Below are 25,373 nucleotides of genomic sequence, written 5' to 3'. Positions count from 1 at the left end.
AGCCGGCAGACAGCCTCACAGACATGATCTAAGTAGCTCTAATTTTCATGTGATTATTTCATCAGCTTGAAGTTGTTCCAGACATTCACTTTCAGCTTTAGGGGTCCGCAGACCTTTTCCCCAGATGTTGCAGGTGAACCAGAAACATCAGACCCATTCTCAAACCTTTCTTCTGGTCCTTGGGTTTATTCTTTGCCTGAAGATGGCCGGAACTCATGGACAGATGTGATTATTCAAACACGAGAATCACACAAAGACCTATGGATGGACAGCACATGTCTACATGGCATCCACCTGAGGGAAGAGCCCGGAAGAATCTCAGGGCTTTGTCATGGGGTTAGTTAGAGTGAGAGAAAGAAGTGCTTCCCTGTGAGGTCTTTTTGAAGTAACGGTGACAGACATTGTGAAGAGAACACTCAGCTTTGAAGTTTTTGTCCTTCCAAAAGCTAGTCCAATGACAGCTTGGTGCAAGAGCCATTTGGTGGCTTCTCAGGTATTCAGCACAACTCAAAGAACGGTTTGCAATAGTTTTGCTTTTGGTTTTTAATAGGTGCTTTTAGTAATTACACCTGTTCCTTAACAATTTGCTTGTGTGTGTATACATACATACGTATGTATATATGTATATATGTATGTATATTATCACTCTCTTTTACTTCTCTCTCTCCTTCTCCAGTCCCCCCTTCCTCCCTTCCACCTGTTCTTAGAGACACAATGTTTTTAATACCTTAGCTATTTGATGTCTTCCACCTCCTCTTCCAGAACCTTGAGCTAGTCTGATTCAGAACAGAGAGGTCTGAAGGAGACAAGGGGGCGGGGGTCTCCACACCCCAACTCTGTTTTCAACAAGCTTAAAGAGCACATGTCAGTTTACCAAGAGACTTTGCACCACATCAGTTTACGGGATTACGCATTTGCCACGTGGGTAAACTCACATTAATTCACACCAGAGAGTAGGTTCATCTTCCCCCCTCATCTAGAACAGTCAGAGAAGGATCTCTGTTCTCCTTGCCTGCGGTTACAATGTTATAAATGACAGGTCTCTATACTGAGAAGTAGAAATGTCAAACTTTGTGTTTGTATTCTGTGCCAAGGTTACACTGTTGCAAGTGTACTATGGATGTCAGGCTTGGGTAGCATTTTACTTGGAGGTCTCCAGAGGACCAGTACCATTAAGATGCCTCTCTCTGTCTGCCTGTCTGCCTGTCTGCCTGTCTGCCTGTCTGCCTGTCTGTCTGTCTGCCTGTCTGCCTGTCTGCCTGTCTGCCTGTCTGCCTGCCTGCCTGCCTGCCTGCCTGCCTGCCTGCCTGCCTGCCTGCCTGCCGGTCTGTCTGTCTGTCTGTCTGTCTGTCTGTCTACCTATCTGTTATAAGGAACTGGATCATATAGCCATGGGGCTTAGGGCACAGAACCTGTGGCTGGCAGACTGGGGTTAGCTCCTGTCCATATCTGAAGATCCGAGAAGTGGGAGAGCCGGTGGAAAAGGCTGCAGTGTGAGTCCCTGTTTAATGCCAGGAGAAGACAGGCGTCCTGTATTAAATGTGGCACACTAATGCTGAGGGCATCTGGCTTTATTCAGTGTACTGATTGCACAATCAGTCCCCAAATACCTAGATAACCCCAGAACACAGCTAACACACATTGGACTACTTGTGGTCCAGATAAATTCATCCGTAGAAGTCACCTGCACAGTCAGCATGGGGGGTTGAAGTATTATTATGTGTCTAATTAAAAGTAAATAGTCTTACAATATCCTCTGTGCAAGGGAAAATCACCTTGAGAACTTTGTCTGAATGTTCCAGAAAAGACACTAGTTGATCTGGTTGAGACAAAAATGCTCATCTCTGAAAGATCCACTAGATTTTGTGACAGGCCAGTTTGAGACGCCTGCTGGACACTGTGCTGAGGGAAGTGGAGCTCTTGTCCTGGGACACAGACTCTACACGGCTTCAGATGCCAAAGGCTTGGTTAAAGAATCTACATTTTTATTTCCAACATCCTCTACCTGGAATTGAATATTTTCCTATAATAGAATACAGATGACAAATTTTAGTCATGGTTACAATGCCTATGTCTTTGAAACAAATAAAAATGTATATGCATCACATTATAGTAAAGGCAAGCATCCCAGAATGACATCACCTGTGCTTATTATACCTCAGAGTAGAGTAATTATGAGACTTGACCTTGTGAGTTAATGCATTAATAAACAAACAAGAAAGCTAGGTGTCATGTATACCTATAATCCCAGCTCTCAGGAGGCTGAGGCAGGAGGATCCTAAGTTGAAAGCCAACTTGAATTGTATATAGAAAGACCCTTGATGAAGAGAGGGTGGGAAGGTGGGAGGGAAGAGAAACAGAGACAGACATAGAGAGACACACACAGACACAGAGAGAGACAGAGAGAAAGAAACAGAAAGAGAAAGAGATTGAGACAGAGAGAATATAGGAAGGAACAAAGGAAGCAAGAACATATATATATATATACACATATACACACATATATGATATATATATATATATATATATATATATATATATATACAGAATAAAATATTTCAATATTATAAGTTTAAAATGTTTTCTGAGGAAGGGCCTATAGACTTGTCAGGTTGCCAAATGGCTCATCCAGGTGCTGGCTGAGCAGGTGGGTGGAGGGAGGTGACGCGTGTGTAAGGAAGGCCTGTGGCCTCACACATAGGGATGTCTCTGCACCTGCTGCCAGGATGTGAGTGCTGTGGCATTGATTTCTCCTTGTGGAGAATCTATTCCATGTCTACTTCAGTGCCTTTCAGATCTCAAAGGTTGTTGAGTGAGTATACGCCATCTCCTTCAACTTTTGGCTGTCATCAGAGGAATCCAGTATTTTGAACAGAGAAGGATTTACCCTTAGGTCAAGGGTCTCTAAAGCATTGCTGTTACGTTGGGGACAAGAGTTTGAAGCTGGGGGTGGGCCTTCTTCACCTTGGTGGAGAAGAATCTAGAAGTTGGGGACTTGAAAGGGCCCACTCTTGGTGGCTCCTTCCCTGACTATTCTAGATGCACAAATGCATGATAAACTTTGGTTTCCTAAAGACGGCCCAGTTGGTTCCGAGTTCCGCCCTGTCGAGGGACTTGTTCACACACAGTTGATGGTTTCTCCATTTCCTTGTACAGATATCGGGAGGACCTCCGTAGAAAACAAGTGAATTTCTCTAATTTCTGTATAGTTTAAACATACTTTATTTGACATTCAGTAAGAGTGACAGGGTAGCCATTGCCATGGCCTCATCTCTGAACACTGCTCCTTAAGTGATTTTTACCTTGCAGCCAGCACTGGACACTGCCAAGAGTCACAACTGGCAAGGGGATACGCTGCTAACCATGTAGGGGACAGAGGCAAGGTTGTCACTAGCTACAATGTATAGGACAGTTCTCACAGTGAAGACTTTATCAGATGCCAAATATGAATGCAGTCATGTGAAGAACCCATTCACAGTTTGAGGACAAAACTGTCACTGAACACCTGCAGAGGCATATGCTAAAATATCAGAAAAAGTAAAAGCAGTGAGAAATCTGAAATAAGGAAGAGCTGAACAGTTAGAGCTGAAAATAGTGGCCCCTTAAAATGTAAAAATGTAATACAGTTCTTAAAGAGAGAACAATCCTTTTCTTCCACAGATTTTATATTCTCTTTCTCTGTGTATCATCCCCCATCTCCTTGTCACTATCATCTATCAACTATGTATCGTCTATGTATAATCTATCTACTTATCATCTATCAGTCATCTATCTGCATATCTATCATCCATCAATCATTTATCTATCATCTAGCTATCTATAATCTATCTACAATCTATCAATCATCTATCTATCTATCTATCTATCTATCTATCTATCTATCTATCTACATAGCTACTTGTCTATCTACTTATCTTTCTATTTATAAGGTCAAGGAGAAAGACCTGAGTAAAATGGAGCAAGATAACATTTCTGAGTCCCTATGACATTGCTGGTGCAGGACCAGCTATACATTTCTTGGTAGAGTCTGCTGTGGCTGATGTCCTCACAACAGACCTTCAGCCTGAAGCTGATCAGGATTCAGAGGCTTCCTGTCTGCACTGTGAAGGGCAGACTATTCCTGGGAGTAGCTCACGCTGCCGTGGCCTGGCCCTCTCCTGCCTACTCTCCTTAACCTGCTGACTGATGCTTAGGGGACATGGCCGGTGCCGTGATGACATCAGCTTGGGTGAAAACAAAGCATGAGTCTGGGCTCGGATGCTTCTCATCTTCCTTCAGGGTCCATTATTACGAAAGGAATGTGTTGACTCTTATTTTCTCACATGCCCACAGGCACCCTTTGATGTTGATTTTAATCTGACTTAATCAGGTAAACGGGAGATGGAGACGGGCCAACCTATAAGCCAGGAAATAGTTGTCTGCTACATGGCTCTCCTAGAGCCTAGAAACAGCAAAGACCCCTAGGATATCTTAGGTGGGCTGGACTGTGTTTGTTTCTGCCTGCCAGGGGACGGGATGGAGGGCTGTTCAGTTTAAATCATGCTTGTGACTTGGGGTCAGGAGGCAGCAGAGCTGGACCAGGGGTAGGAGATGCAGGGCTTGTGGGGATGGGAGGCTTAGTGTTTCTGCTGCCTCCTCCAGGAAGGAGCTGTATGCCTCTGATTATCGGGTGGGGCAAGGGCAAGAGGCTGAGGGATGCAAATCCAAGAAAGGTGGCTCAACACCATGAAGCAGAGCTAAGGAGGGGGCTTCTCATCCTGCTGCGGTGGCATCCCCGCTACTATGGAACTGTGAGCCATAAATAAGTCAGTCTCCTTAAGTTGCTTCTGGTTCATGGCGTTTCCTCGCAAGCAACAGAAAACTAATTAATACAAAGACCAAGGTAGCATCTCTCAGCAACTTCAGTTGGTGGCTTGTGACCCAAGACCATCAGCAACCTGGCCACGCTATTGAGGTAAGAGAGAAGACAGACAGAAAGTGATCAGGTGTGGTAACTTGAGGGGAGACATGAATGAGTATGTACCTTGGCATCAGGGAAACACAATCACCTGTGGAGAGTCAAGGGTGTGGGTTGACTGAAGGGGGTGTGGTTTCGCATAGGATCCTTGTCTTAGGGTTTGTATTCCTGCACAAGACATCATGACCAAGGAGCAAGTTGGGGAAGAAAGGGTTCTTTTAGCTTACACTTCCACATGGCTGTTTATTTACCAAAGGACGTCAGTACAGGAACTCACACAGGGCAGAAACTTGGAGGCAGGAGCTGATGCAGAGGCCATGGAGGGGTGCTGCTTACTGGCTTGCTTCCCTTAGCTTGCTCAGCCTGCTTTCTTATAGAACCCAGGACAAAAGCCCAGGGATGGCACCACCCACAATGGGCTCTCCACCCTTGATCACTAACTGAGAAAATGCCTTATAGCTGGATCTCATGGAGGCATTTCCTTAAGGGAGGCTCCTTTCTCTGTGATAACTCCAGCTTGTGTCAACTGACACACAAAGCCAGCCAGTACAACCATTAAAGCTGCATTCATATAAGGCTTGTGGGATTGGCAGGTGGAAGACTTTCCACCCTTCCTTGGGGCTGTCCAAAGAGGTCCAAGGAGGGGCTATAGTGTTTACGGGTAGGGGGGCGAGGGCTCAGAAACCCCGTGAGCCTAGAGAGTAGGATAGAAACTGGATTTTGGTCTGAGGATGTAGGTAAGTGCTTGTCTAGCAAGCACCAGGCCTTGGGTTCAATCCCCAGTAAAACACACACACACACACACACACACACACACACACACACACACACCACACACATAAACACATCACACACACACACACACTCTAAACTGAATTTAGTAAGTGAGGAGAAAGAGAGAGAGAGAGAGAGAGAGAGAGAGAGAGAGAGAGAGAGAGCACTCATCCTGGCCTGGAGAGAGAGGAAAAGAGAGAGGGGGAGAGGGAGAGGAAGAGAGAGAGATACTACTATTTCTTATTTTGTGTACATGTGTAAGTATATGTGTGGGTGCATGCATGCTGTGCTGTAAGTGTGGAGTCAGAGGACAACCTGTGGGAATCAGTTCTCTCCTTCTACCAAGTGGGTCCCAGGTATTGAACTCAAGTTTTAAGACTTGGCAGCGCCTTTACTTGCTGAGTCTTCTCACCACGCCTAAAGTCTTCTTTTTTATGTCCCTAGAATACATCATGTTATTGGGTAGATGACGCTCCCTGTGTGTTGGATCCACTAGAGACAGAAACTATACAAGCCGGTTCCGAGAAGAGGTGATCACGGGTGGGTTTCCCTCACCACACTATGTCTGAGATGACTAGCTGAGTCCATACAGGTGACCCCAGTTCCAAGGTCACCTGCTGAAGTCTCTGCCCACTTCCATTTTCTACAGACATCACTGTTAAATCACCTTCTGCCAGCCGGCTTCAAGATGTGAGGCTAGCAGGGGACGAGTGTTCCAAGTTCAAGCCCCAGGAAAATAAAAATAAGTAAATAGCTGGACGCCAGATGTCCTGAAAGGGCAGAGCTGGAGTGCGGGATCAACTGGCTGGTAATAAAAGCTGTCCCGGCAGCATGTCATCGTTGGCGGTGTGTCATCGTTGGCGGGTTATTTATTAGTTCTTCCCTTTGGATACCAAATGTCAAACATGTTAATGTGCAGAAACCAAGCCTTCCCCTCCCAGCCGCTCTGGTGTCGGCTGCCAGCTCCATTGTCTCCTGCGGAGGACCTGTCGGGGAGTTCTGCATTCATATGTCGTGGTATGTGTGCCATATTGCACTTTAAAAGGCCAGATGAGGCTAACTCGGCTTAATAATCAGACTGCCAATCATTCGGCTGCGTGGTGTGTGAAACCGCTTCCCCCAGAACCTTTGTTCTTCCTTAGAATGGGCTCTTCTTGAGCCCTGAAAAGCCAGACAGGAATGTATGGTTTATTTCATCGGTGATTACCTTGAATGGAAGAGGAATTTCTATTCATTTAGTGCTGATGGGGGCTTAGGGTGTGACAAAAGACAGCAACGAGAATGTTGCGTGTGTAAATGGTACTTTGTTTAAAACTAGTGTATTGACTAATTTATTCTCTCTCTCTCCATCCCCCTATTACATACACATGTTATTTTTTTATGCATCAGACCTGTCTTGTTTTAATCTGAAAACTAAAGTATAATGCTTGCCCTTACAAAACTCCACACAGACCATCCCTGATTTAGGATGATTCCACTTACAATTTTATTTTTTTAGCATTACAAAGGTATAGACAAGATAAACATTCGTCATAAATTATACTTCAAGGATAAGAGGCAGTAGCTAGCCCTGAAATCCCAGTGTTTGGAAGGATGAGGCAGGAGGATCGTTCGTTTCAAGCTATTCTGAGCTACATAGCAAGTCCCTGATCATCTAAAACAAAAACAGGGCTGGAGAGAGAGTTCGGTGGTATTGTGCATGCTATACATAAAGTCAGATTTGATGGCAGACATTTAAACTTCAGTGCAAGACTAGAGACACAAACAGAAGAGAAGAATGGCAGGAACTCCCTCGCCAGCTTGCTTGCCATTCAGTGTTGTTATTGTGACGGTTAGTTTGGTGGTTTTGTGAGAATCTTAACAATGAGGGTGATGTGTCTCTGACTCTTTTATCTGCTCTTGGGCCTCTTTTCCTCCTGTTGGTCACCTTGTCCAGCCTCAATAGGAGGGCTTTTGCCTTGTCTCATTGTATCCTGTTTTGTCCTGTTTGGTTGTTGTCTCTTGGAGGCCTGCTCTTTTCTAGAGGGAAACAGAAGGGGAGTGAACCTGGGAGCAGGGAGGTGGACAGGAACTTGGGGGAGTGGAGGGAGGGAAACTGTGGTCTGCTGTATTGTACGAGTGAAGAATCTATTTTCAATATTAATAAAAAAAATGGCTCCTCAGTGTACACAGTGGGCCACGGAGGACTCAGAGGTCTTAGGCCTCTCTTCACACTGGACTTCATGACCTTAGATGTAATGTGACCCAAGGACTCAGTCTACTGCCACACGCCTACCCCACCATGATATACTATATGCCTTTAAACCATAATCCAAAAATAAATATCACTTTTTAAAAATTGCTTCATGGTAAGTATTTGGTCACCATGAGAAAAATAACCAGTAGAGGAAAGCTGTGTGACCCTCTCAGTCAACGTTAAGAAACAGAACTGGGTATGTGCAGGACAGGCTTGAACTCATCCGTCAGGAGGCTGAGGCAGGAGGACTGTGAGCCTCAGACCAGCCTAGACTACAAAATCAAACCCTGATCTCAGAAGACTGAAGAAAGAGAAGAATGATCGGGCAAATATTACAAATGTGCCGTTTTCCAAAGAAAAGCCCATGAAAAACTTTCTCTGGCACACTCTACTGGGTGGCTGGCAGAGTTTCCGGTGAGGGACAAGACAGCATTTGAGTTATTTGTCATTTCCTCCTTCATCCTCTCAGTATGGAAACAAACTTCTAGTTTCTTAGCTTCCCCTGATGCTGTCTTTTAAAATGTCCTGTGAGTGGGTGCACAAACAAGGCAATCATGTTTGGAGGGTGACATCAGAATCTACAGATTTCTAGAGCCAAGATGATAGGTTGGTGGAAACCCAAATGTGACATCCGTGATGCAGGGGTTTTCTGAAATGACAGTTGTGAGACAGCCAGCTTTGATGGGAGTGAGGGAAATGAGGCTGAACAGACACAGAAAAGGAATTCACAGATCAAGGTCAGTGGGCTTGAGCGGTGGCTCAGGAGTTAAGGGCATGCACTTAACTTGCTCTTAACTCTTGCAGAGGACCTGAGTTCAGTTCCCAGGACCTGTGTCTGCCAGTCTACAACCACCTGTAACTCCAGCTCCCGGGTCCCCAATGCCTCTGGCTTTTGCAGGCGGCACACATGCATGCGCACACAACTCGACATATACACAATTAAAAATTAATCTTAAAAAAATACCAAGTTCAGGCTGGGCGGTGGTGGCGCACGCCTTTAATCCCAGCACTTGGGAGGCAGAGGCAGGCGGATTTCTGAGTTCAAGGCCAGCCTGGTCTACAGAGTGAGTTCCAGGACAGCCAGGACTACACAGAGAAACCCTGTCTCGAAAAACAAAAACAAAAAACAAAAAACAAAAAAACAAACAAACAAACAAACAAAAAATCCAAGTTCAGAATACACACATGTATTCTTACACAACTTGGTTTATAAACCTCAAAATCAGTGTCAGCACTGCCAACTGGCTCCTTTAGAGACATTACAAGTGTATTTTGCTTGTTCCTTGGTCTAAACTGTATTTGATATCGTTCTGGAGTGATTGCCCTCAGATTCTGAGACGTTCTCTTCTCAGAAGCTTTAACAGTGGTTGCTTTTCTGCCGTAAAAGGTAGACTTGGTCTCAGGAAAACACTAATGTTCCTAAGGAAGTCTCCATAGATGGCTTTGGAACTTAAATTAAGTGAGTCAAGCAACTGTGATGGCCTAAAACACGGTCTCGTGTCCGCAGCTGTGGTCTAATTTCCTCCTGAGACTTCTAACTGGTCTGATTATCAGATTTTAGGGAGAAGGGCTCATACAGGGAAAAGGCCACTCCTACAGAGATCACTTTGGTAAAGAACACTTCTCCCCCAAGTCAGAGGAACCAATGGTTACTTGCAGCCACTTATCTGAATTCCACTGAGTACTTGCTTAGGTTACAATGTTGTATATGAGAAAATCCATGCTCATTGCTAGCTCTTGGTAAGACAAAATGTATACTGTGTTGCCTTTCTCAATGGCATATTACTAAAACATACCATGTTCCAGTTTATAAAACATAGCAAGGCTTGTCTGGTCATGCCTGTTGTAACCCTTCATGGTAGCAAAGGCAAAAGTTGTCTCACCATCCAGGATCCATAAAATGTGTTGATTTATAATGTCTGGCTTTGGGTCAATGGGTTGGAAGTTGGTACCTATGAGTCTCCATGTGTGGTGGAAGGTGAGAAGGGATGCTTTAGCCTTGAACATGGAGCAGATTCTCCCCTAAATCAACATCTTAAGGTAACTTGCTGTGCCATCCTCCTGCCATGCAGTCTCATCTTCAATTCTGCTGACTTTCAGTTTATCAGTGTGGGAATCTCATCCTCCGCGGGAAGCGGGGGCAGAGTCAGCTCACCGTTTGTCAGCCTAGGAAAACATGGAAGGCAAATCTAAACGCAAGCCACACCTTTTACATCTTGGCAAACTTCTACTTTCCAAACTACCATAGATAAAAAAAGATGCCGCCTTATAATCGAGTAACTCAACAGAGTGGATCTTACTTTTTCAGAAGATTCAGGAAACCGGGTCTCTGAGAACTCCCCAGTCTCATACTGTGGATGTCTGCCCAAGCTGGGCCTGGGCCTGTGGTCCCTGGGCCTTCTCTACTGCACAGTATTCTCATGTGAACCTCTTGGGCCACACAATTGCTTTGGGAATCCCAACTGTGAAGGCCCAGTGTGTCTCTACTCATGAGGAGTTCATCTGAGGGCCATCCACCACTGCAGCTGTTAATGGGGCAGAGAAAGCAGGGATGAGAACATGGAATCCTCTACAGAACTCACAACTGACGAGGAGACTGTCCCTGGTTCCAGTGTATTTAAAAAAAAAAAAAAGATCCATGTGTGGTTGCCTTCCTTCAGAAACATGTCCTTTTGGAGGGGTTGTTTATAGGTACTGTGATGGTTTGTACATGCTTGGCCTAGAGAGTGGCACTGTTGGGAGGTGTGGCCTTGTTGGAGTAGTGTTGCCTTATGAGTGTGGGCTTTAAGACCCTTGTCCTAGTTGCCTAGAAGTCAGTCTTCCACTAGCAGCCTTCAGATGAAGATGTAGAACTCTCAGCTCCTCCTGCACCATGCCTGCTTGGATGCTGCCATGCTCCTGCCTTGATGACAATGGACTGAACCTCTGAACCTGTAAGCCAGCCCCAATTAAATGTTGTCCTTATAAGACTTACCTTGGGCATGGTGTCTGTTCACAGCAGTAAAACCCTAACTAAGATAAATAGTCTTCCTAACAAATTATGGACCCAGGTCAGCTACCTACTGAGGTCTCAATCACTTTTCTATCCTTACTTTGGACACTGACATGTGGGATGATGGGCAAGCACAAGTCTCAGATTCAAATGCTCACAGAGATCTCTCAGGACAGCCGTCCTTCCTGCTCCCATGTCACCTCGTCCCTTGGATTTTTCTTGATTGTTCCTGTCACCAATATGTCAGCTACCTATCAGGACCTTCCACTTCCTTAATCTAGATGTCCTCTCATGAGATCAGAGGCAGGAGGTCCTGGGTAAGCTACTTCATTGATTCAAGAGTGAAACTACTGCTGACCTCACCTAAAACACCTCAGCAGAGTAGCCACATGAGTGGCTGTCCCCTGCCTAGCAGTGCCTCGGCTCACCTCTCTCTTACAGAGCCTGTGTTTTCACCCAGAGTAAAGCTGTCAACTCCTTTGTATTAGAAAAGGTTCTGAAAAGAAACACAATCAATAGGTTATAATCTATCTATAACCTATCTATGTCTGAGAAAGGTATTTGCTATAAGGCTCATTGATATTTACTATATTGGCTCATATAATGTTTGAAACTAAGAACTCCCAAAGTCTGCCATGGATTATGAACCCAGCTTAAATGGAGACCCAGAAACCTGGAGAATAGTTCAAAATCCCGAGGGCTGGAGAGCCGATGGTGTAGGCATGGGTGCAAAGGCAGGAGACTCAGCAGGGCTGAAGGCAGGTGGATGCAGCAGCTCTACTAACTGGGGCTCATTTAGTCTTCCTCTGTCATATTTCCTTTTCAGACCCTGAAGAGTCAGCGTGATATCCACCTGCACTGTAGGAGGGCCATCTCCTTACTCAGTCTTCAGATTTGAGTGCTAAATTACTAATGGAGGAACTCCCACAGACATACCTACAAATAACGCCTAGCCAGCTCTCTGCACATCCCATAGCACAGTCAAGATGACATATAAAATTATCACTTGTCCTTCTACAAAATAAAAGTGACAGATCTCAGTCCACTCTTTTTCTTATTATTACTATTATTGTTACTATTTATTATTATTTATTATTATTATTTTAGTACAGAATAGAGTTTATTCAGGGCATGGGGAGGGGAGTTAGGAGGGTAGTAGAGACAGAGAAAGGCAGAGAGGGAGAGAGTAGAGAAGTAGAGGCCAGCCATGAGCACATGGAGAGAGGGGGAAAGGAAGGGGAAGGGAAGGGGGAAGGGGAGAGGGGACAAAGGGATCAAGAGATCAAGAGAGAGTAAGAGAGCAAGAGCCTCAGTCCATTCTTTAGAAAGGATTGCAGGTTCCTGGTCTAAGGTCCACTATCTAGAAAACTCCAGAATGATATAAGGGTATTGCACATTACCTACCAGCAGGTCAGAGGGAGGGATCAAGGGAGAACATTCTAAAGAGTCACTTGGACAACACTATTACCATTAGCCAGGGATACAGAAACAGGGATACAAATAACCTCCTTCATCTCCTGTAGACAGTAGTGAGACTGGTAACCACTTTGGTGATACCTCAGAAGATAGAATGTATTCTGAAACTCAGCTATTCTACGCTGGGGCTTGTTTCCTGGATAAATTTGCACAGGTGCCTCAAAATGTTTAACCTAGCATTTTCTGATGGTGAAAAGGTAGAAACAATGTATTATAATATAACGAAGAGGATTATGGGAAAGAGCGTTGAGTGGGAAACTCTGAAGATTGTATGGAGAGAAACAACAGGGGGGACTGCATCGGTGGGAAGGGATGTGAAGCAGAAGAAGCCCAGGGAGATGAAAGAGGTCTGGAGGCCTTGGCTACCAGGCTTCTGCCTTATATTGCTAATGACGATGTGTTGTTCTCAGTGAAAACAGAGTCCTTCAAGGAATGCCGTGATGGCTATTCTTGGTTGTCAACTTGACTACATCTGGAATTAACTAAAACCCAAGCATTCTGGGTACATATTCCAGATGCTGGATCCTCAAAGGGGAACTTAAACCTATGTATCTTAAATGTTTAATGAAATAAAACAGAGAACCGAGAAATGAATTGCTGAACAAGACACAATCTTAAAGTGCCAGGGAGATCAATACAATTTTACACATAAGTAAATATAAGAATTGATCTTAGGAACTCAAATGGTTGGTGTTATTGTCTGAATGGCAAGTGTGCCCCACAGACTCATGTATTTGAATGTGACGACTGCTGCTGGTGTCTGGGGAGGTTGTGGAGCCTTAGGGACCATGACCTTTGCAGTAGAAATGAGTCACCATGGGTGGCCCTTAAAAGTGCTGTCTGCCTCTGGTCCCATCCTGAATGGAATGCCAGTGAGAACTCGTATTCTGTGCCATTGGGTGTGATAATTTTTTCCATGTCATTGAAGTGAATTTGTTAGTGTATTTGCAGAGATTCTTCATTTTCTTTCTTCCCTTTGCTCCTTGTCCTACCGACACTGGTTACTACAGAATTTTTCAGTGACTTATTTCTGATCCTTTACCTTTTGTGTTATATGTTTTGAATCTATGTTATTTAATTCATCTGAACTCATTTTTGTTATGTCTTTCCACATTAACCTATTATTGTCCATTGAGAAATGTCTTTCTTTGCCTCTAGCAATGTTTCCTGCCTAGAACTCTACCTTGAAAGCCACTCCTGTACTCTTTGTTTGAGTGTTAGTATACTATGTATTTTTCATTCACTTGCTTATATTTATTGTGTTTTGTAACTACAATGTATATATTTAAAATTAGAATTTGACCCTTCCGCCCCTCTCTGGATTCCAGTGGCTGGAGCAGACACCCAGTGGGTCTGCACCCATGTGGAAACCGTATCCTGAGACATCCCAGAGAGGCCACTGACCTCAGAGTGGCAAACACCCAGCTGGTCTGCTCCCATGTGGAAACTGTATCCTGAGACATCCTAGATAGGCCACCGACCTCAGAGCAGGGAACACCATATCCAGAGACATCCTAGAGGAGCCACGGAAATCAGAGCAGCAGACACCATATCCTGAAACATTCTAGAAAAGCCACTGCACTCAGAGCAGCGAACACCTAGCTGGTCTGCTCTCAAGAAGACACCTTATCCTGAGACATCCTAGAGGAGACACTGCACTCAGAGCAGCTGGAGCTCAGGATCACAGGATCACAGAAACATCTGGACCCTGAGGAGTTCAGACACAAGCAAGATAACTGAAAAGACAGTCTCCAGTCAGAACCAGTGAGTGCACGTAGCACTAGAGTTAACCAAATGGCAAAAGGCAAACACTAGAACGTAAACAACAGAAACCAAAGTTACGTGGCATCATCAGAACCCAGCTCTCCCACCATAGCAAGCTCTGAACACCACATTACACCGGAAAAGCAGGATATAGAATTAAAATCACTTCTCATGATGATGTTAGAGGACTTTAAGAAGGTCATAAATAACACTCTCAAAGAATTTGAGGAGAACACAGGTAAACGGGTAGAAACCCTTAAAGAGGAAACACAAAAATCCCTTAAAGAATTGCAAGAAAACACAACCAAACAGGTGAAGAAATTAAACAAAACCGTCTAGGATCTAAAAATGGAAGTAGAAACAATAAAGAAATCTCAAAGGGAGACTACCCTGGAGATAGAAAACCTAAGAAAAAGACCAGGAGTCATAGACGCAAGCATCACCAACAGAATACAAGAGATAGAAGAGAGAATCTCATGTGCAGAAGATACCATGGAAAACATTGACACAACTGTCAAAAAAAAATGTGAAATGCAAAAAGCTCCTAACCCAAAACATCCAGGAAATCCAGGACACAATGAGAAGGCCAAACCTAAGGATAATAGGTATAAATGAGGGTGAAGACTCCCAAATTAAAGGGCCAGTAAATATCTTCAACAAAATTATAGAGGAAAATTTCCCTAACCTAAAGAAAGAGATGTCCTTAAATATACAAGAAGCCTACAGAACCCCAAATAGACTACACCAGAAAAGAAATACCTCCAGTCACATAATAATCAACACATCAAATATATAAAACAAAGAAAAAATACTAAAAGCAGTAAGGGAAAAAGGTAAAGTAACATATAAAGGCAGACCTATAAGAATTACACCAGACTTCTCACCAGAGACTATAAAAGCCAGAAGATCCTGGACTGATATCATACAGACCCAAAGAGAACACAAATGCCAGCCCAGACTACCCAGCAAAACTCTCAAACACTATTGATGGAGAAACTAAGATATTCCATGACAAAACCAATATCTTCCCACAAACCCAGCACTTCAAAGGATAATTGATGGAAAACTCCAACACAAGGAGGGAAATTAAAACGTAGAAAAAACAAGAAAGTAGTCTTCCAACCCCAAAAGAAGATAGTTACACAAACATAACTCCACCTCCAGTAACAAAAGTGAAAGGAAGCAACCATCATTTTTCCTTAATATCTCTTAATATCAATGGACTCAATTCTCTCATAAAAAGACATAGGCTAGCAGACTGGATACATAAACAAGACCCAGAATTTTGCTGCATACAGGAAACACACCTCTGTGACAAAGACAGACACTACCTCAGAGTAAAAGGATGGAAAACAATCTTCCAAGCAAATGGTCCCAAGAAACAAGCTGGAGTAGCAATTCTAATATTAAATAAAATTGATTTTCAACCAAACATATTCAAAAAAGATAAGGAAGAACACTTTATACTCATCAAAGGAAAAATGTACCAAGATCAACTCTCAATTCTGAACATCTATGCCCCAAATGCAAGGGCACCCACATACATAAAAGAAACTTTACTAAAGCTCAAAGCATACATTACACCTCACACAATAATAGTGGGGGATTTCAACACCCCACTCTCAGCAATGGACAAATCATGGAAACAGAAACTAAACAGAGACACAACGAAACTAACAGAAGTTATGAACCAAATGGATTTATATATATCAGTTAAAAAAATATATATATATCATTTCACCCTAAAACAAAAGAATATGCCTTTTTCTCAGCACCTCATGGTATCTTCTCCAAAATAGACCATATAATCGGTCACAAAACAGGCCTTAACAGATACAAAAAGATTGAAATAATCCCTTGCACCCTATCAGACCACCATGGACTAAGGCTGGTCTTTAATAATGACAAAAACAATGGAAAGCCCACATACATATGGAAACTGAACAACACTCTACTCAAGGATGACTTGGTCAAGGAAGAAATAAAGAATGAAATTAAAGACTTTTTAGAATTTAATGAAAATAAGGACACATCACACCAAAACTTGTGGGACTCCATGAAAGCAGTGCTAAGAGGAAAACTCATATCTCTAAGTGTCTACAAAAAGAAACTGGAAAGAGCATACACTAACAACTTGACAGCACACCTGAAAATGTTAGAACAAAAAGAATCAAATATACCCAAGAGGAGTAGACGACAGGAAATAATCAAACTCAGAGCTGAAATCAACCAAGTAGAAAGAGAAAAGAACTATACAAAATACCAACAAAACCAGGAGCTGGTTCTTTGAGAAAATCAACAAGGTAGATAAACCCTTAGCCAGACTAAACAAAGGGCACAGAGACAGTATCCAAATTAATAAAATCAGAACTGAAAAGGGAGACATAACAACAAAAATTGAGGAAATTAAAAAAAATCATCAGATCCTACTACAAAGGCCTATAATCAACAAAATTGGAAAATCTGGATGAAATGGAAAATTTTCTAGACAGGTACCAGATACCAAAATTAAATCAGGAGCAGATAAACCATGTAAATAGTCCTATAAACTCTAAAGAAATAAAAAACTTCATTAAAAGTCTCCCCACTAAAAAAAGTCCAGGACCAGATGGTTTTAGTGCATAATTCTATCAGACCTTCCAGGAAGACCTAATACCAATTCTCTTCAAACTATTCCATCGAATAGAAACAGAAGGAACACTACCCAATTTGTTCTATGAAGCTACAATTACACTCATACTTAAACCGCAGAAAGACCCAACAAAGAAAGAGAACTACAGACCAATCTTTTTTATGAATATTGATGCAAAAATACTCAATAAAATTCTCGCAAACTGAATCCAACAACACATCAAAACAATTATCCATCATGATCAAGTAGGCTTTATCCCAGGAATGCAGGGATGGTTCAATATTTGGAAATCTATCAATGTAATTCACTATATAAATAAACTCAAAGAAAAAAACCCCACATGGTCATCTCACTAGATGCTGAGAAAGCATTTGACAAAATTCAACATCCCTTCATGTTAAAAGTCTTGGAAAGCTCAGGAATTCAAGGCCCATACCTAAACATAGTAAAAGCAATATACAGCAAGCCAGTAGCCAACATCAAAATAAATGGAGAGAAACTTGAAGCAATCCCACTAAGATCAGGGACTAGACAAGGTTGCCCACTCTCACCCTACCTATTCAATATAGTACTGGAAGTCCTACCCAGGGCAATTAGACAACAAAAGTAACTTAAAGAGATACAAATAGGAAAGGAAGAAGTCAAAATATTACTATTTGCAGATGATATAATAGTATACTTAAGTGACTCTAAAACTTCCACCAGAGAACTCCTAAACCTGATAAACAACTTTAGCAAAGTGGCTGGATATAAAATCAACTCAAACAAATCAGTAGCCTTCCTCTACTCAAAGGATAAACAGGCTGAGAAAGAAATTAGGGAAATGACACCCTTCACAATAACCACAAACAATATAAAATATCTTGGAGTGAATTTAACCAAGCAAGTGAAAGATCTGCATGACAAGAACTTCAAGTCTCCGAAGAAAGAAATTGAAGAAGATCTCAGAAGATGGAAAGATCTCCCATGCTCCTGGACTGGCAGGATTAACTTAGTAAAAATGGCCATCTTGCCAAAAGCAATTTACAGATTCAACGCAATCCCCATCAAAATTCCAAATCAATTCTTCATAGAGATAGAAAGAGCAATTTGCAAATTCATTTGGAATAACAAAAAAACCCAGGATATCCAGAACTATTCTCAATAATAAAAGAACCTCTGGGGGAATCACCATCCCTGACCTCAAACTGTACTACAGAGCAGTAGTGATAAAAACTGCATGGTATTGGTACAGAGACAGGCAGGAAGATCAGTGCAATAGAATTGAAGATCCAGAAATGAACACACATACCTATAGTCACTTGATTTTTGACAAAAGAGCTAAAACCATCCAGTGGGAAAAGGTCAGCATTTTCAACAAATGGTACTGGCTCAACTGGAGGTCAGCATGTAGAAGAATGCAAATTAATCCATTCTTATCTCCTGTACAAAGCTCAAGTCCAAGTGGATAAAGGACCTTCACATAAAACCAGACACACTGAAACTAATAGACGAGAAGGTGGGGAAGGCCCTCGAATACCTAGGCACAGGGGAAAAGTTCCTGAACAGAACACCAATGGCTTATGCTCTAAAATCAAGAATTGACAAATGGGACCTCATCAAATCGCAAAGCTTCTGTAAGGCAAAGGACATTGTCAATAAGACAAAACGGCAACCAACAGATTGGGAAAAGATCTTTACCAATCCTACATCTGATAGCGGGCTAATATCCAATATATACAAAGAACTCAAGAAATTAGACTCCAGACAACAACATAACCCCATTAAAAATGGGGTACAGAGCTAAACAAAGAATTCTCAACTGAGGAAACTTGAATGGCCGAGAAGCACCTTAAGAAATGCTCAACATCCTTAGCCATCAGAGAAATGCAAATCAAAACAACCCTGAGATACCACCTCACACAGTCAGAATGGCTAAGATCAAAAACTCAGGTGATAGTAGATCCTGGCAAGGATGTGGAGAAAGAGGAACACTCCTCCATTGTTGGTGGGGTTGCAAGCTGGTACAACCACTCTGGAAATCAGTCTGGCGGTTCTTCAGACAATTGGACATAGCACTACCTGAGGACCCAGCTATACCACTCCTGGGCATATACCCAGAAGATGCTCCAACATATAACAGGGACATATGCTCCACTATGTTCATAGCAGCCTTATTTATAGTAGCCAGAAGCTGAAAAGAACCCAGATGTCCTTCAACAGAGAAATGGATACAAAAAATGTGGTACATTTACACAATGGAATATTACTCAGCTATTAAAAATAATGAATTTGAGAAATTCTTAGGTAAATGGATGGAACTAGAAAATATCATCCTGAGTGAGGTAACCCAATCACAGAAGAACACACTTGGTATTTACTCACTGATAAGCGGATATTAGCCCAAAAGCTGGAAACAGCCAAGATTCAACTAATAGACCACATGAAGCTCATGAAGAAGGAAGACCAAGTGTGGATGCCTAGGTCTTACTTAGAAGGAGTAACAAAATACCCAAGGGAGCAAATATGGAGACAAAGTGGGGGGCAGAAACTGAAGGAGGGGTCGTATGGAGACCATTCCACCTGGGTATTCATCCCATGTGCAGTCACCAAAGATAGATGCTGATATGGATGTCAGAAAGTGCATGCTGACAGGAGCCTGATATGGCTGTCTCCTTAGAGGTCCCCCAGAGTCTGACATACCCAGAGGCAGAGGTTCACAGCTAACCATTCATTGATCTGACCAAGGGTTTCCCAATGGAGAAGTTAGAGAGAAGACTGAAGGAGCTGAAAGGGTTGGTGGCCCCATAAGGAGAGCAACAATACCAACCAACCAGAGCCCCCCAGGGTCTAAACCACCAGCCTAGGAGCACATAGGGAGGGACCCATGACTCCAGCTGTATATGTAGGGAAGGATGGCCTTGTTGGGCATAGGTGGGAGAGGAGATCTTTGGCCATGAAGGCTGAACACTGGGGGGGGTGGGATTTGAGGGTGGGGAGGTGGGAGTTGGGGGTAGGTGGGGCACACCCTCATAGAAGCAGGAGGGGGGATGGGATAAAGGGGTTCCTGGGTGGTGGGGGAAATGGGGTAAGGGGATAAAATTTGAAATGCAAATATAATATCCAATAAAAAAGGAAAAAATAGAATTTGATAATCTTTGCTGTTTTAAATACTTTCATTGAAGTATGTTCCACACACCATTAAATTTACTTTTAGGTTGAAAAACTTATATCCACGGGATTTTGCCACTTTCAAAACCATCTAAATTTAGGTCTATTCTAATTCCCTTTCAGTTGCTCTGATAAAAAACTCTGACCAAAAGTAACTTGGGAGAACAAAGGCTATATTTGGTTTGTACTTTCAAGTCATAGTTCATCATTGAGGGAAGTCAAGGCAGAGACTTAAGAAAGAACCTGAAGCAGAAACCATGGAAGAATGCTGCTTGCCTGCTCACTGGCGGACTCTTGATTAGCTAGATTCTTTGTAATCCTAAATCCACCTGCCAAGGGAATGGTGCTGCCCACAGTAGGCTGGGATTGTTTATATTAATTATTAGAATAGACAACCTCCCCATAGATATGGTCACAGGCCAATCTGACCTGGGCAATCCCCCAATTGAGACCCCTTTCTCAGGTAACTCGAGGCTGTCAAGTTGACAGTTAAAACCAACCAGGACAAGATCATTTACATAATTTCTTAAACCTCATACCATTTAGCACCCACTCTTCATCTCCCATCTCCCCTTAGCACTGATCTGATGTGTTTTTCTCCAGTGTGGATTTGTTTATCGTGGATATTTTGTATAAGTGTAACCATGGATCATGTGACATGCTCTTAAGGGTCACCAGTATTTCACTCTTGTTGTCACCAAGTCATATTCCAGAGTGTCGATATTCCACATGGACAACTGAGTTGTTTCCCCTCTTTGGCTAGTATGAAAAACGCTGCTAGGAGCATTCAAATACAAACTGTGTGTGCTTGCCTGTTTTTACTTCTTTTAAGGTGTGTATTTGGATGGACCTGCTGGCTCATGGGACTCGTGGACTCGTCTACATTTTGAGGAACAACTAAGTAGTTTTCCAAAGTTTCTGCTCCATCTCATAATGCCATCAGTGGTGCGTGAGGATTCCAAGTTCCCATCCTCGCCCATGCTTGGTGTGGGCTGTCTTTATTGCAGCCATACTTGTGGGTGTGAAGTTCTGTGTGTTGAGCTTGGATTTGCATTTCCCTAATGACTAATGAGGCTGATATCCTTTCATTTGCTGACAGTCCCACTCGGTGAGTCTTCTTCCCCTGCTTCCTAATGGTGTTCTTGAAGCACAAAAGGTTTTATTTTGGTAAAGTATAATTTTCATTATTTTTCTCTTGTTATCTTTCTGGTATCAACTAATAAAGCTTTGACTTAAGATCAACCTTTTCTAAGTTTATAGGTCTAGCTTGTATTGAATAGATTGTCCATTTGAATACTATTGGCTGTGGTGGGAAATTGTTCTTCATGAGGGTATCTTATGATACCCTTTCATGGTTATCTTAGAAGTGTATTGAAAAGACAATTTCCCTATTGGGTAGTCTTTGGCTCTGGTTATGAACAAATTGATCACATATGTGCGTTTTTATTTTTGAGCTCTCAATTCTGTTCCATTGATACATTGGCCTATCCTTATTCAGTAGCATACTGTTCTGAAATTGGAAATAGGAACCTCTAAATCTGTTCTTTTCTAACTCTTCTATGTCCTTTATGTTCTGTTCTATGTCCTTTAAATTTTTATACAGATTTTAGAATCATATCAAATTTCTCTGTGTTCAGGACTTTTGTGTTTGTCAAGATTCCTTATCTGAGGGAGAGCGCGTAGTTCTTTTATTTCTGTGTCTGGCTTAGTTTTCTTGGTGCAATGTCTTCAGGCTCATTCATGCTTTTGGATAAGGTGAGATCTTCACTGTAAAGCCTGAACAATATCATGTCATGGATACATAGCACAAGTTTTTTTTTTTTTTTTTTTTTTTTTTTTTTTTTTTTTTTTACCAATTCATTCAGCATTGTTTATATATCTTGGCTAGAGTGAAAAATGCCACAGTAGATATTGGAGCACAGCTTTGCCTCTTTGTTTGAGGATGGCCCCTCTTGTTGCCACCACTGTGATGGCCCCAAGCCTCTGGTGTTCCACCTCACTATAGGAGTGCTGTTACTAATGATGCAAGTCACTGCCCGTGCCTTTTGTATGATTTTAGGGAACCAAACGTGACTTAGTTTCCCTTACTTCCATCTCTTGCAATACATTTTATTTACACTCACAGGAACAATGCAACTGATTCTTTTATCCAATGAATAGACATTCAGTTTTGCCACATAGCTATCATTTCTGTGGCCCTTAATTTGTTCATACATTTCCCCCGCCCCAAAGAAATCCCTTTAGCGTTCTTTTCACGTAAATACACTGGCAGACATTAGAAAAATCCCTTCCTTTTACTCTTACTTTGAAGTAATATTTTTTTTTTTCTGGGTGTAGATTTCTGTTGACATTATTTTCTGTTAGTACTATAAAGATGACATATGCCTTAGTCTGTTCAACCGATATAACACAATGTCATAAACTGGGTGGTTTAAATGACAGACGTCTAATTCTCATAGTTCTAAAGGCTGGGCAAAGAGGGTCGGGATGGTGAGCAGTTTGGTCCCTGGGGAGGGTTCTCTTCTAGGCTTGCAGACAGACTCTTGTTGTCCTTGTGTACTGGAGAGATAGATGCTCAACCTATCTCTTCCTATGGGGCCACTTACTCAGGAGCGCTACATTCCCAACACCTAATTGCTTCTCAAATGCCACTGTGTTGGCTTCAAGCTATGGATTGGAAGACACACACTGAGTTCAGAGCAACATCCTGCAGTCTCTTCCATGGTGTCTGATGCAATAATGGTCTGATACATCGAGCCTTTGGAAGCTTTCATATTGTTTTCCTGGACACTTTAAACAATGTTTCAACTGGTCTTTGATCTCAGCACTTTAGTCTTGTGTGTGGAGTGACTGTTGGCTCTTGCTTTGCTCTGCTCTGAGTTCGTAAGGCTCCATGAGCTTGTGGTTCTTAACTCACGGTGGAAGTCCTGGTCCTTCACCCTTCCCCAGGGCTTTACTTACGCATGTGGAAGCCCTTTCACCATTTATTTCATCTTCTGACTTTGCATGCTCTCTGAACGTGTCTCACAGGAAGGATGCCTTCTGATGACCCAGCCCCCAGCTCACTGGTGCTCATTTGACCGGTGTTCCTTCTGGTATTCAACTCATAGTTTGTTTTTAATTTTAGCCATTATAATTTTTAATTTTATATTTCCAATCTGCTTTTAAAGTTGATTCGAGCTTTCTGGCAAATATCTCCATGGTATGGTCTAGTTTTTCAATAAATGAATGAGAAATTTCAAAATCTGTGTCAGATCATTTTAATTTGGGGCTACTTGTCAGCCTACTCTGGTTGCTTTTCAGTCCTGGTTTTTCTTTACTTGTTTTTGTTTATTTGTTTTTGCATGACTGTAGAGTGAATGATGGATGCTGCAGATATGTATTACAATAAGTTATAAAGTTCTGCGTGATTTATCTGCCTCTGGGGAAGGTCCACACTACTCTGCTGAACAACAGAAGAGACCTCCATCCAACATGTTGGGAGCAGGGGAGATAGCTGTCAGTCAAGTGTTTACCCTGTAAGCACCCAGACCTGAGTTTTATTCCTAGAACCCACATTTCGAAAGTCCTGGGCATGCTGGTCCTAGCTCGTGATCCCAGCGCTTGGGAGGCAGAGACAGGATTCCCTGGGGCTCACTCACTTACCAGCCAACTCTATGTGGTGAGTTCCTGGCTCGGGCAATGGGAGACCCTATCTCAAAAACAAAACCAAACAAAAACAACAGCAAAATACAAGGTAGAAGGCACTGGAGGTTCCTCTCGCGTCCACACGTAGGCGCATGCGCTCACGCACACATGCAGGTTCCCATACAAAAGGGCACCTAGGGGTGGGGTGGTGGCAGGGATGGAGGATGGGGAACAGGGAACAGACACAGACTGGTGCTAAATGAATCCCGCCCCTCAAGACCTGTCTGCTCTCAGTCTACAAAATCCTCCAGCTTTTGTCTCACACAGCAGTGGGCTTTAAAAAGCTCTGCTGCCTCTTCAGCCTTATGGAAAGACTTTGGATGTTTCGAGGAGGAGTTTCCATGCGAAGTCTGGGCTTCTTCCTTTTGGGGTCAGCTGGCTCAAGTCCCGCCAGCCTTCAAAGCTTCTTCAAAGAGCTGCACATTTTCAAGCAGGTACTATTTTTTTTTGGAAGCACATCTTTGTAGTGTTTCTTTTTATGAGAGCACTGACCTGCTAAGTTACTTAGCCGCAAGTAAAAGTTTGCTTGTATTCATTATTAATGACTTGAATCTTAAAGAAGTTTTAGGTTCACGGTGAAATCGAGCAAGACAGTATCAAGAATTCCCAAATGGCTACTGTCCTGCAAAAAGTGCCTCCCATTATCAGCCTGTGCACTCAGGCACATTCACTATGAATAACGCACTTTGGTCATCACAGCCAAAGCCAATTAACTCCTGGAGTTGTTCATTTTACTGTTTTTGATAAATGATGTCACTTATTTGGCTATTCATTTATATAAAGCTTCTCTTTCTAAAGATGTTGCTGGTTAATTTATTTATTTATATGCGTGTTTATCTGCTTGAGTTTGTCCATACCACTGGCACGAAGGAGTTCATAAAGGCCAGAAGTTACAAGCAGTTGTGAGATGCCGCGTGGGTGCTGGGGACTAAACTCAGGTCCCCTGCAAGAGTAGTAAGAACTCTTAACCACTTAGTCATCTTTGTCCCCTAGTTTAATTTTAAAGTTCAGGTGCTTGTTCTGTTTCTGCATGAGTGTGTGCATATGAATGCAGGTGCCTACATGAGTTAGAAGAGGGTTTTAGACCCTTGCAGCTTGCATTACATGCCTCTGGGAGCCGCCTCATGTGGGTGCTGAGACCTGAAGTTGGGTTCTCTGGAAGAGCAACCGGTACAGCTAAACCTGAACCATGTCTCCAGCTCCCCAATCTAATTTTTTTCCAAATAATCTTCATTAAAAGCTAAATACCAGGAGCTGGAGAGATGGATCCGCATTTAATATTGTGTACTGAGCTTGCAGAGGCCCTGAGTTTGGTTCCAATATCCCACATTAGGAGGCTCACAATGTCCTATAAGTTCAGCTCAAGGGCACAAATCCATCTTCAAATACATGCACACATGCACACATGCATGCATGCATGCAGACACATTCACAGACATGCACACATACACACATGCATGCACACATACACACATGCATACACACACACACGCAGGCACACACATGCACATGCACGTGCACACACGTATGCACACACAGACACATACCACACATACACACACACAAACACATGCATGCATACACATGCATACACACACATACACACAATTTCACAGAATTCAGATGGATATAAAATTTGCAAAGGCAGCTCTGAGAGTTGCCCGCTGCACACGCCCGCATCACCAGCCTTCTCTAACACTGATGT

The sequence above is a fragment of the Arvicanthis niloticus genome, chromosome 12 (genome assembly GCF_011762505.2).
Source record: "Arvicanthis niloticus isolate mArvNil1 chromosome 12, mArvNil1.pat.X, whole genome shotgun sequence".
Taxonomy (NCBI): domain Eukaryota; kingdom Metazoa; phylum Chordata; class Mammalia; order Rodentia; family Muridae; genus Arvicanthis; species Arvicanthis niloticus.
This window is presented reverse-complemented; position numbering follows the sequence as displayed.